Below are 15,336 nucleotides of genomic sequence, written 5' to 3'. Positions count from 1 at the left end.
TAATGGAATGATATGAATGATAGTTATTTGTTGGTTTAGCTGCCAGACATACCTAGGCTCACGTACTAAAGATAGTTTCGATAGTTACAATAAGGACAGTGAAAGAAGTTGATTTTTTTTCAGTAATACATTGTGTTTCTACTTAAGTCTCAAGACTACCTTAAATTTATCAATGGCATTAAAAAGTGAGAGATCTGTAATGCCGGTAAGTGCAAAGCTCCCCTAATCAATACAAAGGTTATGATGACAATAAAAGGTGTAAGCTTACAGACAGCAAGAACTGCTGGGGCAAGTTGGCCTCTCCATGAGTTTCTGTTAGCACAAAGTCTTAGTGGAGGGTCACCAGGCTCCTGGATGGAGGAGTACAAGTTTTGAAAGGACCTTTGAAATTGTTTTGGAAGGAATGAACACAGAAGAAATGAGCGTTGTGCTGTATATCATAAAGAAATGGCTAAAAGGCTAGATAACACAATCTGAGCCACAGACAGGGAGTCTGCCAGGAATCTGCAGAAGGAAAAGGAAATGAAAGAGAATTACAACCAGCAAAATTTCCTGAAGCAAAGGAGTTTTTACCGTGACAGTATGTATCCCAGCACATATAATTTATCCCCATTATGATAGTCCATATGTCACAAAAAATAATTCCTATGCAAGTAAAAAAAATACATTTATTTCATAAATTTGAAGATAAAAGACATTCCTAGAATGTACAAGACTCAAACTTGTACAGTTTGTTATAAAGAGACCTACAGGTTCCAGTTTGTCAGTGGTGTAGAAGACACAGCATAGCTAATAGTAGCAACCCTGATCCAAGATTTAGTGGGTTTTTTCATAAGCTTCAGTTGGCTGCTTATAAATAAAATGGGAACTTTATGGGAATTGTGACTAGCTTGAAAGGTAATAACTGTTATCAGCACAATCATTTTCCACCTTCATTTGCAGAAATTTCATTCAAAAAGATGGAAGAGTCCTGCCTATTGACAATGAAGAACAAAGATGATGTTAGGCATAGAAAACATGCAGAATCTGGCTTCTCTTAAGCTAAAACAGCAAGCTACAAAAAGAAGTATGTTATAAGGGTCTATGACCATTTTTATTTCTCCCATTGAACTCTTTATCAAAATGTTCAATGTTTCTTCAGCCCTGAAGATATCTTCTCCTCCATTTCTCTCATAATAGAAAATATAAATACTAAAAAATACCAAACAAGTTTTAAATTCTGATTCTTTAAAATATTCTTTAAAACCTTATGTTGTAGCAAATCTATACTTGATGTGTGCTCCAGGTAAGGTTACTCAGGAATAACTCTGATTAGTCCTTTTTTTTAAGCTCTTTTGGTTTTTACCTCCTGTTTTCTTATGTTTTGGAAATATATAGAGATAGCCTAACTTCCACTTACAGTTTTAATTACAACTAGTAGAGGGCCTGCTATTGTGTTTTAGGCTGTTTTTTTGCTATAGGAAACTGTCATTGCAAGTATTACATGTTATGCAAAGAAAGGTTCTAAGAATTATTTTCTATGATTAATTTAAAAAAAAATCCACAGCTCTTTTGCCATTTTTCCCAGTCCATCACAAGACCTATACTCAAAACCCTTATCAAGTTCTAACATAAGCTGAAAATCAGGAGCAATACATAATTCCTTGACATTCTCTGACTCTCTTCCTTGCTCCCTTCTTCTCCCCATCCCCCCATCAATATTTAAGAAGCACATAAAAGGAGCAAGTCAATAATTAAATAGAAAGGGTTTCAAATTCAAGTTTCTGCATCTTCTAACTGTATTTGTGTTGCAGGAATTTCTATAAAATGAGAATTTTAACCAACATTGTTTGGAACAAAGTTAAGCATCAAACTGACTTAAAATTGGAATATTTTGTTTCAGCTTCCTCATTTCACTCTGCTTTACTCTGTCCTTACTTTAAATTTAAATATTTATGTTAAATTCATATTGGTTATATGTTTTAATATTTTTTTCTTTTTCCCTAGATCTCTAAATGCTTGAATATCCTTTTCATAGAAATATAGAAATTTTGTGCTAAAAGCATTGTACACTGATCTTAGAATCATAGAAATTAAAATAGGAAAAGACCCATTGGAATAGATGTGAATTCTGCTACTAGTAAAGTCCAGAGCAGCTTAAAAACCCCCCACATTTGCTTCTACCTTCCAGACTAAATACGCCATTCAAAAATATTTCACAAAAAATGTGGAAAGTGCATGAAGACCAGTTTGTTCCCCAGTCCTTGTGACAGAGACATTTGGGAACATCACTCTCAAAGAACTGATGAGAGAAGGGAAGGCATGAAACTGTGCAGGTCAGTATCCTTCAACATGAGACAGTTCGCACTGTTCTCCTGTCCAGTCAGAAAGAACTGAATGTCCTTAAAGTTAAAAGCCCTTCTGAAATTCTTTCTAGTGTAACATGTCTGCTGTGCTCTCAGGAGCATGTCTGTGCCAAAAGAGCTTAACATAACCTAGGCTGTTCACCTTAGTCAATATTTAGTCAAGCTGTACAGATTTAGTTCATTTAATCTTCACTCATAAATCAGTCTGGTTATTTTTTGCTACTCCTATGTAAACTCCTTCCAAATTGACAATATCTTTTTGGTAATGTGGTACCCAGAATTGAATAAGAGAAGTTTAAATAGCTTTCAAATAGCTGTATTATTATTATTATTATTATTATTATTATTATTACAAACACTTTATATTACAAATATTCCCATAGTGCCAAAGTTTTAATAATAGACTTTGGTTTGGCATCTACAATCAATTGCAAGATGAATCAATTGTAGGTACTTTTGACACCATTAAACACTTTGTGCTGAGTTACCCTTGCCTAATTATCTGTAAATTAGGTACCTAGGTGAAGCCTCTTTAGGAGAAAAGTCCTCTGAAATTATGCCTTGATATGTCTGGATTGCTTTTGATTCATATCAAATCAAACATGAGCAGAATAACAGACTAGAAATGAGAAAGTCACAGCAGATCATTTTAGAGCTGCCAGTGCCATTGTGAAAAAGAGCACTTGGGCAACATCTACAAAAGTATTTTACAAAGGCATTTTTAACACCTTTCATACTAATATGTTTAGGATGTGACAGATGTGAAATCTCTTTGACTCAAAGAGTATTTCAGTGACTTTGGAAGTCCTTGAAGGCTGTAAGAACAGCCACGAGCCTGGCATAATTTAATTTTTCTATGCATCTGCTCTACAGGCAAGACGCGGACAGCTTCTAGGAGTGCCTGGCAACGCAATGAGTCTCCCATACCTCCTCAAGAAAGGCCTTTAAAAGCATTTAATACGTTTTCTGTTTGTCCAAGAAAATCATAATCTCATGACTTACCAGTGCATTGTGTATCCATTCTGGCTAATAGGCCTTCCAAAAAGCTTTTATGAAAAATTCACATGAGGTAACCAAAAGGTTGGTAGAACATTCATTGGAAAGGACGTTTATAAGATGAGTACTGTTGTTACTGTCTTTTTATTTCTAAGATTTAAGCAAGAGATTTAGCTCATCAGCTTCCTCCTCTAGAGAACCGTTGTGGTACTTTTATTCTAACAGTTTAGGAAAGTGTCACAGCACCAGCTCGTAAATGGGTAAATACCAAATGTGAGGGAGAGTCCTACAGGTCAATATGATATACAGCAATCCTCTGCAAGCAGTTAGCATGAAAGGTAGGGCTATATAAGCATAGCAAAGATACAACAATGAAGCCTGAATCTACCTAAACTGCTGGATGCTGCAATAAGTCTTGAAAATGTTTCTGTAAGCATATAAGCTGACAATTCCTGAAGAGAGGGTTGTTGCAAGGCAGTGAAGGTATAAACGGAATGAGTCTGTGAAAGTGAGATATACCAGAACATTATATTCTGAAAACAGTAAACACAGGTAGTCTTAGCATCACTAAGATCACCAAACTGAGGCTTCAAGATAAAGAACATTAAAACCACACATATAAAATTAGCATTAGTTGGAGAATTTCTGAAATAGTTGAGTCACAGATCCTCTAGTGTTCAGTGTTCCATCAAAAAGGAAGACAAAATTCCTTTGAACATTATTCAGTGTATGGTATGAAGGGTGCTTTTGGTTCTTTTCACAAACTGTTGTAAATCAAAGGCAACACTATTAAAGCTGATGAATTTAAACACTGATGAAAAGAAAACAAAAACTGTTTAATAAGAATCCAGCCCAAAGTCTTGAGGTTTTACAGAACCTTTACTGTATGTCAGTAACTAGAAAATATAAACAAATTTAACTGTGACAAAATCAGTGACAGGAGAGCAAGAGTTTATGGAGTATGTGGTACAAAAGGTCATGGCATTTCTGCCTGTTGATGTACACTGCAAGTAAAACTGAAGTTGAGAGTTTTCAGAACTGGCATTTTCTCGGGGTTTAATGTAAAGCTGAATCTCAGAGATGAAAAAACACTTATCAAGATGTTCTGTTCTTCTGAATTTAAGCTGATCCCATTCCCAATAATCCAGATCAATCAAGGTACATACTGTTCCTGGAATTACGGATGGGGATTTCAGTGAGACTTTTTCATTGGAAAAATATAGTTTGAACATTAGATGATCTGATATTAGCTAATCTGAAATGTAATTAGAATTTACTTGTAATTAGGTGCATATGTCAGCAGTAATGGCTCCAAGTTTGATTACTTTTTGCAAAGAGTTGTGATTACATGTGGCTACCTACTGTTATTTTTTAAAGCAATGCATAGGGAATGTCCATAAAAGAATGTTAAACTTACTCCTTCCTGCCCTGTATGTAGGCATAAAGAAAAACTATAGACAAAGCATGCAAAGGAAGACTGATTGCATTGACAAGGAAAGAGCAATTTAAGATATATCAATATGTTAAAACTGTCTCATAACCAACTAACAATTTCATCATAGATTATTTACTAATGAGGTTTTTTTTCCTCAGGATGACAATATTTGTGAAACAAAAAGGATTGTAAAAGTTCTTTGTTCACAGGTAAGCTTGATGGGGTCAATAACAAAAAAAAAAATCTGAATGTATTTATCATTTTTTTAATGAATTCTTCAAATTTTATTCTTATTTATTCAAAAGTCAAGACAAACGCTATTTAGCTTGAAGCATGTGAATGCTCCCTTTGATGTGAATGCATGAAGTTAATCACATGCTCTATTGGATTAGATCATGAATGTATATTGACTTCACTGGATTTCCAGGAAAGGAAGGAAGTTGCAGTCAAAGCCGAGTAGTATAGCTTTATACTTCTGTATGAGTTTTCTTTGTGGCAACATATATAAACCTGAGTTGAAAGTATACTAACCTGGCACATTGCAGTGATGAAATGAGGGGAAAAAAAGTGACACAAGGGTTAATGACATGTTCAAGAACATATATATTTCTTCTGTAGTCTTGCCAACTGCAAGCAGATGTGTAACATCACAGGATCATTAAGAAATTATTAAAATGGGGTTAACCAAATATTTATATATGAAGTCACTGAATGTCAGTGATTTTCTGTTTCTAGATCCAGTGCTATATAATAAAATAAGTTTCATACTCCTTTACCTTTGTTCTTGACTTTAATATCAGTCCTCAATAAACCAGTTCCATCAGTTAAGAGTAATACCTGCCTTTAAGTAAGATTTAAGGTTAGAAGGTATTTAGGAGCTTATAATTTTCTCATTTCTCATTTTTAAAAACACATGCATCTTTCTGACCCATGGTCAGGTTTATAGTGATCTCATCATAACAATACCTTTGTCTTATCTGAACCCAACCAAGAGAAAGGGCTTTCTAAAAACAGCCCTACTCTTGGATAAAGCCAATATTTATATGAAAGCCAATGTTTATATGAAAATGAAAATACAGGATTTTTTTCACTTTTCTATTTGCTTACTGTCTTGCCACCCTTTGAAATTTCTCAAGCAATTTTAAAAACAATTTTTGTAGTATAAATCATCTCCTGTGTCTGTAGTTAAAAAGAAATATGTAGCTCAGGATTACTATTTGCAGATTTAACAGTTGATAACGTACTAGTAGAGTTGTGGAAATTAAACTTGTAGCCTGGAAGACCAAATCCATGGTGTGAATTTAATCTTCACTTATAGAAGAGACCAAACAACAAAGAGCAAGTTGGATGTCTTAAAGTGGTCTGGAGAGTATTATACTCTATCTATACTGACTGCAATGATGAAAACAAAATTAAAAAATTAGCTTGTATAAGATTATGCAGAAAGGTATCTCAGGTGAAGTGCAAATATATGTATGTTGCTGTTCCAACAGAGGAAGAAGGAAGAAAATATGTTTTTTGTCTAATCAGTTTAAATAATTTCTTTCTTTTACAGTTTTGATCTTCAAATACAGTTTCTATGGTTTTATTTTCTTGTAGAAGGAGCAGAGAAGTTTGTATGTACTCCTTTGTGTTATCATGAGGGAACTGAGAGAAAAAAGGCCTGGCACTAAAGGTTGAAGTTATATGGTACCTCTGTTTCACAAATAAATATATACATACATCAGAAGAATATGTATATGTATGTATTTCTGTTTTCATAAGCAGGATCTCACTGATAAGCAGGACACTGTTACAGATAGCAGGAAGCTTTGCTGTGACATGCACTGCATGCTTTTGTAGAAGGATACAGAAAAGATAAGAGTCCAGAAGATAAAGAATATCTTTAGTAAGTTTAAAAAGAGAACAGTAAACAAGAAACAACCAATTTCTAAATTGCACTATGCTGTCATTTAATGCTCCCTTCAGACTAAAAAAAATTGCAGTCTTATATATAATAACTTCTAGCCATTGGTAAATGGTCATTGCAATGTTTCTTTGCAGCCTGCCCTTCTGACAGCCCTGTAAAATATACTGTTGAGGTTAGAGAAGTAAAAATTCAAACACTAGATACATTACTGGCCTAAGAATGCATATCCTAAGTAAAAAGAAGTCATAATCCCAATGATTATGACTTTCTTATGGAACATGCATACTGCAGAAAATTAGATTCATTTGAAAAAAACATTGTGGGTGTATACAGAGGCTATCTTTTTTCCAATAAATAGAACTAACTGAACAGAAAGCAATAGCTTTCATATAGTTTTTAGTAAGCCATCCTGTAGAATTTGTCATGAACTGCTTACAAAGCTTAAGTCTATAGAAAGACTGTACCTCCTTATTAATTTCTGTAACTTCTAAATAGATTTCTTATTGAAGCGTACTATTATTGTTAAGTTGTGCCTGATTTGTCTGTAAACATGTGCTCCAGAGTACGGACAGTTGGGGTATTGTAGTCTAGATGGAGAAATTACATGAGAGGTTAAAAGCACGAAAGCATAAGAAACTGGATCAGCTTTTAAAACTCTATTCTTTGTTGTCATCAGATGATCAAAAATTAGCACCTGAAATGTTATATAGACAGACTTTTCATAGTGCCTAACTTCAGCAGTATCCCAATCAAGAGACGATATGAAAGGTTTCTAAAACAGAAAACTGTGTAAACACACCAGAACATTTGTAACAGCCCTTATTGACTACTGTCCTTCAAATGCACGGCGTGGCCGCTCAGGAGAGCGGAGTGATCAAGCTAATAGGGACTGATCAGAGTGATTTCCATGCCATACCTGAAAATCAGAATTCTGGTTGTGTGCAAGAACTCTTACAAAAAGTTAGTGGTCAGCTCTTAGTCTCCCAAATAGAGTGAGTTTCTGTTTGAGAGAGAGATATCTTAAGCTGTCAATATAGTTCATTAGCCTATCAAGCTTTTAGATGGCTCATTCCTGAGTCTGTTCAGCACTTTTCCTCATAAAGAGTGCACCATGTTTCCTTTGGCGTATTATCTCTCAGACTCTCTTTAATGTTTAGTGCAGTCATTTATTTAAAGGCACTTTTTATATTGGAATTCATATTGGAGTTTCACTTCATACGGCTGACTCATGCAGTACTGTGCATGTTTAAAATTGTCATAGAATATTTCAGGCTCAAAGATGATAGTACATGTCTGTTCTTTTGTGTGTTACTCTGACTTCCTCTTTAAAAGTCTTAGTTCCCTAGTAAGCAGTTTTTTAAAGATGGCTTCAGTTTCTAATGACATAATTTTGTACATGAAAGTAACTACATCTGCATTTTCTACCTTCACAAACCTATCTCTTGTTTTCCAAAAGTCATATGTTAAAACACACTGGTAAACTCAAACATAAAAAACCACGTTATAATTGAAGTTGTAAAGTGGAGGTCAGCTTGAGGGAAAACAGCAACATCAAGATATATGATATTAAAACTCAGAACTGAGAAATCGTTTATTCAAAGACAAAATACACTGAATAGTTTAAAGAGGAAGATTACACTCCACATTCCTTGATCTGGGGAGGGAAGAAAAAAGGTTGAATTTTGTTATAATTAGGACAAATGATTTTTTAAATTTAATTCAAATTCTTATAGGTCTTTTCATCAACTTTACCTCATACCTTCAGATTAAACAGCATAGCAGGCATTTCAGTCGTCTTTTTTGAGTCTTGAAAAGCTTGACCCACTATCTGTTAGAAGTTTTCAGAGCTAACTGAAATATGTTGAATTATAACAATTGAGTCTCTTGCTTTTTTAAATTTAATTAATTGTTATTGTTGAGTTTATTATTGTTTTTATTTAAAAGAGTAGAGAGTTTATGTGTTGGCAATAACTTGAGCTAAAAAGAATCTCAGATCCTTGGGATTTGTTATGACACTGTGATTCTATTTGGGACTGACTATGGCTTTAAATGTTTTTATACATTTGGTCTGTGGTGGCTGGTCCCACAATTCAGAAGGAAACTTAATGTTGTAAACATTGCAGTCTTTCATCTGTTCTCTGTATTTAATTTATTCTGAAGAATCTGTGCTGATTATTCTGTTACTCACTCACTGACCATTTCAACTCACTTTTATTCAATAGCAAACCAGTTTTTACAACCACAAGACAAAACAATTAAGCCAGAGAGATGAGAAATAAGAGAGGATAAAGTGATTTGGGGGAATAAAAGCCTTCACTTTAAGTGAGCTCTGAAAAGTGGACATTCACCTACCTCTCTGAATCCTGAAACAGAGCACCAGTTCTTGTGGCACATGGACCAGGCATCATGTCAGAAACCATGTACACCTCCTTGTGTCCACACATTCCTTCCTCCTTTTCTTCAGTCTCCTTTCTCCCTCCCATGACCCAGAATTCAGACTCCTCTTCCCCTTGAGCCAGAATCCCTCCTCACTTCAGAAAATCCTATCTATCTATGCTGCTGAGAAAGGTACTACCAATAAAAAAACTATGACACCAACCACATCCATCACAATGCCAAACTTGCTGGTTTTGGAAGTTACTCCTTCCAATCATTTCCTTCTTCATGGAATCTTTTTCCACTTGGTTGTTTTTGTTTGTTTTTTTTTTTCCTATTTATGCTGCTTCCTTTCTTTTCTAGAAATATTTCCATCAAACCTACCTTATTTATATAATCTCACTTAAAGTAGGAGGCACCTTTCATATAATTCTACAAACACTCTGCAATTGTCATATTTCTCTCATATGATTTAAGACATCTGTCATGCTGTGCTATATTATCCTTATTTCCATGGTTTCCTTTTCTGGGTCTCGATAATTCTTACCTATCCCTCCATCAGACTCTTATAAAAGGCTAGCATAAGCATAATGAAATTACCTGTGGATATTTATATTGTGATTCCTCTACATACCTCTGAAACACTTTAGCAACACCTATGATAGTATCAGCCACCCATTGTCCAAAGCGGTTATCCAGAAGTATGCCTAACTATTTTCCTAATTAATAAATAAATAGACAGAAATTCCTTCTGTCTAGGTAGCATCAACACTTCAAATCCTGGTTTCAACCCTAAAGCTAACGTGTTTCCCAGAATGGGGACAATATGTTGAGCCGTACCCCTACCACCATGGGCAGGAGTGTGTTGCTTTTTCCTCAGTCAGATATCTGTCTCTCTTTAAGGCCTGGCATTTCTTTTGTTTCTTCCTTCAGACTCTCTAGACTTCTTTTTTGGGTTGCATTACGCTCTCATATCACTCTCCCTAACATAAGGTTACTTCTTTTTCTGGAGAAACACAGAATGCCCATGAGCTATTGTGACTTTGAATTTGTTTTTGTAATAATAATATTGCATTGCACAGAATAATAGTCTTATAAACACAGTCACTTGAGGATCAAGTATAATCTGTATCAGTGCAAAGTAAAAGCACTCTGCTCCCCTTCTTCTCTCCATAACATACAGTCTGGGTAGCAGGAGGCAGCCTGCCACATACAATGTAGACAGACAAATGATTGACAGTGCTCAGAATCCACTGCATATTTTTAAGCTGATCACCTCAAACACTAGAGCAAAGCAACATATTTTTGCTTTTTTTTCTTGCAGTCCTCTCCCACAGGATATTTTGGAGGTAGTAGTGGAGGCTTTCGGTAAAATCAACCAACAGGAATTTCTGTTCAGACTGTGGCTGCTTATCAGCTTCTCTGAATACTAAAGCAGTTAGCATGGTTTGGATGGAAAATTAGAATAGAGAGCAAAGGGACACCAGCTGCTAACTGAGAAAAGTGCAAGAAACTGGAACTGGCACTTAATTATCTTTGAGACCTCTACTACTCTGTCAAATCTGGCTAAAATCAATAGATTCAAAAGCTACAGAAACAGGGAAGAGACATGCACATGAACAGACAAATGCACACACGAACCTTGCTCCCATGGCGAACATTGCTACACAGCCAATTTGGCTTACGTGTGTGAGGGATGGTCCGTGCTGCTCAAAGGGACAGCACCCACAGTGATGAGTGGCCGCAGGGGTGTGAAGCAGTAAGGGCGTGCACTAGGGTTGCATTGAGACATACCTCATTTGTAGTCTGGACGCTGCACAGCTGCTTTGCGGTACTTCCAGAAGCGCACACAGTCGCAAAAAAGTTAAGGAAACAAAGTCAAAGGTTATTCCATCCAAATGGTCCCTTGTTTATTGGGCTGCTCAGGAGGAAATATGGCTCCATAAGGCACACCTATTTCACCAATACTTCACAGGCTGGAACCTATGGACAATACCAATCTCTACTTGAATCAAAGGTAAATGCTATCAGCTTGTTCTCTGTGGTGCCTCAAAGAATGGTTAACTCAACAGGTTATGTTTTGCCTTGGACAGATCTTAAAACCCCCCAAAACTCAACCCCAAGATATCAGTGGACTGGATGAAATTGGGGAAAAAAACAGACAGAAATAAGTTGGAAGGAGTGAACAGTGTAAAATTCATGTATAAGGCAGGATAGTTACAAGGACAGTAAGGGGAGAAAGACAGATGGAAACACTCTTTGTTTAACAGTTCACCGAATGGCTCATCAAGAACTGGACTTATATTTTCAGACTTCTTGAAATCATGTCTAAGAGCTCAAAACCTGATGAATTACCATTTCTCTACTGAAAACCCTTTTTATCACATCTACATATATATATATATAAGTATGTATGCATGTATGTGTGTATATTTTGCCAGTTTAAATTTTGTCTGTGTTTAAATAATCCTTTTATGGCATTCAATTTTATCTCTAATTTCATACATAAAGGATTAGATGGATCTGGGTCTACAGCTTCAGAGAATTTTTCTTTCCATTTAGCCTATACCAAGGTGAAAGAAAGTGTTATTTTCTCCTTCTTGGTGTATTCTTCTCTCACTCTTTTATGTTAAAAAGATTTCCCTTTCTGAATGTTTACTCCCTGACATTTAGGACATGAATCATCTCATAAGCTTCTCTAACTAACCCCAGCAATGTAACAGTAAAGGAATATTTTGATGGATTGGGTTTTATTTGTCTGCATCTGTGTCAAAATTGAAACTCCATTTATTATGTCATATGATGGTGATGATGATAATAATGATGTTGTTACTCTTTCATGCTTATCCCTTTGTCCATTTTCTTGCACACTGGAGTGGGGTTTCTAGAGTGTATCAACAGACAGTTGAAAAAGTACCTATGGTCTCCTATTCAAAACAAGACTGTACTACGGGTGATGAGCTACTAACGTCCATTTTAACGGTTCATCCAGTAACCAAGCAATTGATCACTTCAAACTATTTATTTTGAATCACTACCGTGACTTCTGACTGCATTTTTTTAAAGGAAGGCTCTTTTGTGTGCTGACTCAAGGATGGACGGGTCAATTTGTCTAACTACTCATCCATGGGAAAAATCCTGAGATGAGAAGTAAAGTATGTAATACAGCAAAAGAAGAAGAATCTTTGATCTGAGAAAGACACTGAGCATATTTCAAATGGATCTTCAATAATGATTGGTGAATGTAGATTTTATTTTTATTTTTCTAAAGTGTTTTCTGCTGTTTAAAATTAAAGGATTTTTTTTTTTTTTTCCTGAATTCTGTCTACTCTGCTTTGCTTTCACCATGACAGATGCCATAAGCTAGGTGCGGAAGGGTGCAGAGTGGAGATAAACATTCATAGAAGTGAGAAATTATTCAAAAGGCAGCAAGCAAGGACTAGAACTGTTTCAGTGGATAGGCAATTGGATATTTCTACAGTGCAGGCAGAAGACAGAAACAGGGTAATGCCTAAACGTTGTCCTGATACAGCTTTCCAGGGAGACAAGGATACACAAGTCATGGATCCAATATAAACTTCCTGGTGACTCTTCACCAAAGCCAAGTGATCTGTAGTTGTAAAGAACATATTTTTATAGTTATTTTATATATGCTTCTAGATTAATATACATAATGGATGGACATTTCTTTCTCCATAACTGTGTGTTCCTGTGGTCCTTGATGTTCATTTTTTATTTATTTACTTATTTATTTTTCTGATGGAAAATCCAGTTATCTTCCAGACAAAACATTTTTAATGCATACTCTTGAATATACAGCACAGTCTGATGGCTATGAAAATGTGTTTATCAACTTATTTTCTTCATACAAAATAAAATGATATTACAAATTATTAATGCTTAGAGTATTTGGAAAGTGCGCTGTTATAATAAACAATCAATGTTAAACTAATTACCCATTAATGTGTGCTTATAAAATGTGTCTGTGCCTCTGTGAGTTACAAGACAGTTACTTAAAGTGGTGTTACTGTATTAGTTGCTCAGTTCTGAGCTGGTCTGTTGTGGGTTAGCCCACAGCCAAACTCCCCCTCAGCTGCTTGCTCACTCCACACACCCCCAGTGGGATGGGGGGACAAAATAGGAAGAACAGGAATGAGAAAGTTCATGGGTTAAGATAAAGAGAGGGCAATTGCTTACCAGTTACTGTTGTGGGCAAAAAAGTCTTGCCTTGGGGAAAACTAACTTGATGGATTATCAGTTAAACTAAATATGTAATGACTATTTCAGGTAGTTGGAAGCAAAAAGGTAAACATTAAAACACCACCTTTCCTCCTCCTTTCCCAGGCTCAGCTTCACTCCATGCCAGACTCTTCTACCACCACCCCACAGGGTGCAGAGTGATGGGGAACGGGGGATTGTGGTCAGCGCAGAACAGGTCCTCTGCCACTCTTTCCTCCTCGCACTTTTCACCCGCTCCTCTGTGGGTCCTTCCATGGGCTGCTCCAGTGCCACGGAGCACCTCCTTCTCCTCCTCTTCTGACCTTGGTGTTTCCTCTGCTGTTTCTCATAATTTCTTTTATTTTCCCCTTCTCTGCCTGTGTGGCATTTTCTACTCTTTCTTAATGATGTTTTCCCTGAGGAACCACCGTCTTGGCTGAGGGACTTAGCTGTGCCCTGCGGTGGGTCCATTGGAACTGGCTGGAACCATCCAGCATGGGACAGCCCCTGGCCTCTCCTCACAGATGTCACGCCTGTACTCCCGCCCCCACTGCTAAAACTTTGCTACATAAACCCATGAACTACATATGATAGTGAATAGCATCTATCACAGTGTGAAAAAAAGAGATATGTTTGCAAGTCTGACACACGTGAACTGCTGGCATCTGTTCTGTGCAGTCCTCTGAAAGCTCTGAAAGCATGATTCTCAGTATAACCTCTTCAAGAAATTTTTTTTACCAGAAAAATAAAGCAAAACATGTAAAGTCATGTCTTTTTTCATTTGCCCACATCTACTTTCTCTGCTTATAAGGCACATATTGTCAAGGGGTTACACAACAAAAGAATTAAAGCGGACTTTGTGGTTCTCAGGAACTATTTGGGATTGTGTAATAGTATGGAATATTTTTCATCTTATGTAAAAAAAAGGAAAGGAAAAATTGTGAAACATTGATCTATTATCATAAGGACAGTGTAAAGATTGTAACTAATTGTTTGTTTTAATAAGTAAAATATATCTGCAATAGAAAGCTGCAATTTGTTTTTCAGTTGTGCTTGCATTTTTCAGTTGTTTCATCAAACAGAAATTCCTGACCAGCAAAAGTCAGGCATTGAAATGTAAATGTTGGTTTAAACACTTATACTAACTGTACGTGTCTGTATATAGGTAGTCTTTAATTTGTCCATTGTATACAATAGATCCTTGACCAAGCTGCACAATTTTTCACCTCAAGAATTTCACAGCAAAAGGGGAAAGGGAAGTAGGAGGGGGAGAGGAAGGGGAATGGGAAAGGCAAGGAGAAGCTTCTCAGTTGCTTTTAGAAGCTACTTGCAATTCTCTGCAAGCACTGAGGCAATCTGCATCTATCCAGAAGTACAGATGTCTATAATCCCATATTAGCCTGACAGTGCTGGCTTCCTTTACACAGAAAACTCTCCGGCTGAAAATTATCAGAACATATTCCTAGGAAAAAACCAAACCAAACCAAACCAAACCAAACCAGTGTTTTTTCCCTTTTTCACCATCAGTATGGAGGCACTGGTTGGCAGCAAGCTCTGAGATGCCAACATACAGAGATAAGTTATCATAGTTCTAGGAGCGTGCACACCAGTAGGGAGACTAACCCTTGGTACACCATAATTATACGTGTGTTAGCAAGAAGCAAGGACTAATAGAAGATGATCTCTAAAGCCAAAGAGTTGGTGCAGAGAAACTAATGTTTACGCAATGGCCATACAGGGTGGGTTCCCCCCCTTTCCTTTTCTTTTACTTGAGTATAAACTAGCTTTAGTCTGGTCCCAGAAAGGGAATGCTCACTTGCGGCTGGAAAGCATTAGGTGTGTCCCTGAAGGACATCCTCCAACAGTTTCATCTGAAGGAAATCCAACTCTGCACTCCAACAGTTTCCCTGACAGGAACTGAATCAAAATGAGTGGGAACTGTTCAGAAATTAATTGAAAAGCACATTTCTGATCCAAACTAAAAGATCGATGCAAGTTCAGCCTGTAGAATAGTTTTACTTGCTTGCATTAAAGCAAGTAATTTACTTACCAATATG

The sequence above is a fragment of the Harpia harpyja genome, chromosome 4 (genome assembly GCF_026419915.1).
Source record: "Harpia harpyja isolate bHarHar1 chromosome 4, bHarHar1 primary haplotype, whole genome shotgun sequence".
NCBI classification, from domain to species: Eukaryota; Metazoa; Chordata; class Aves; order Accipitriformes; family Accipitridae; genus Harpia; species Harpia harpyja.
Note: the sequence above shows the minus strand (reverse complement) of the source record.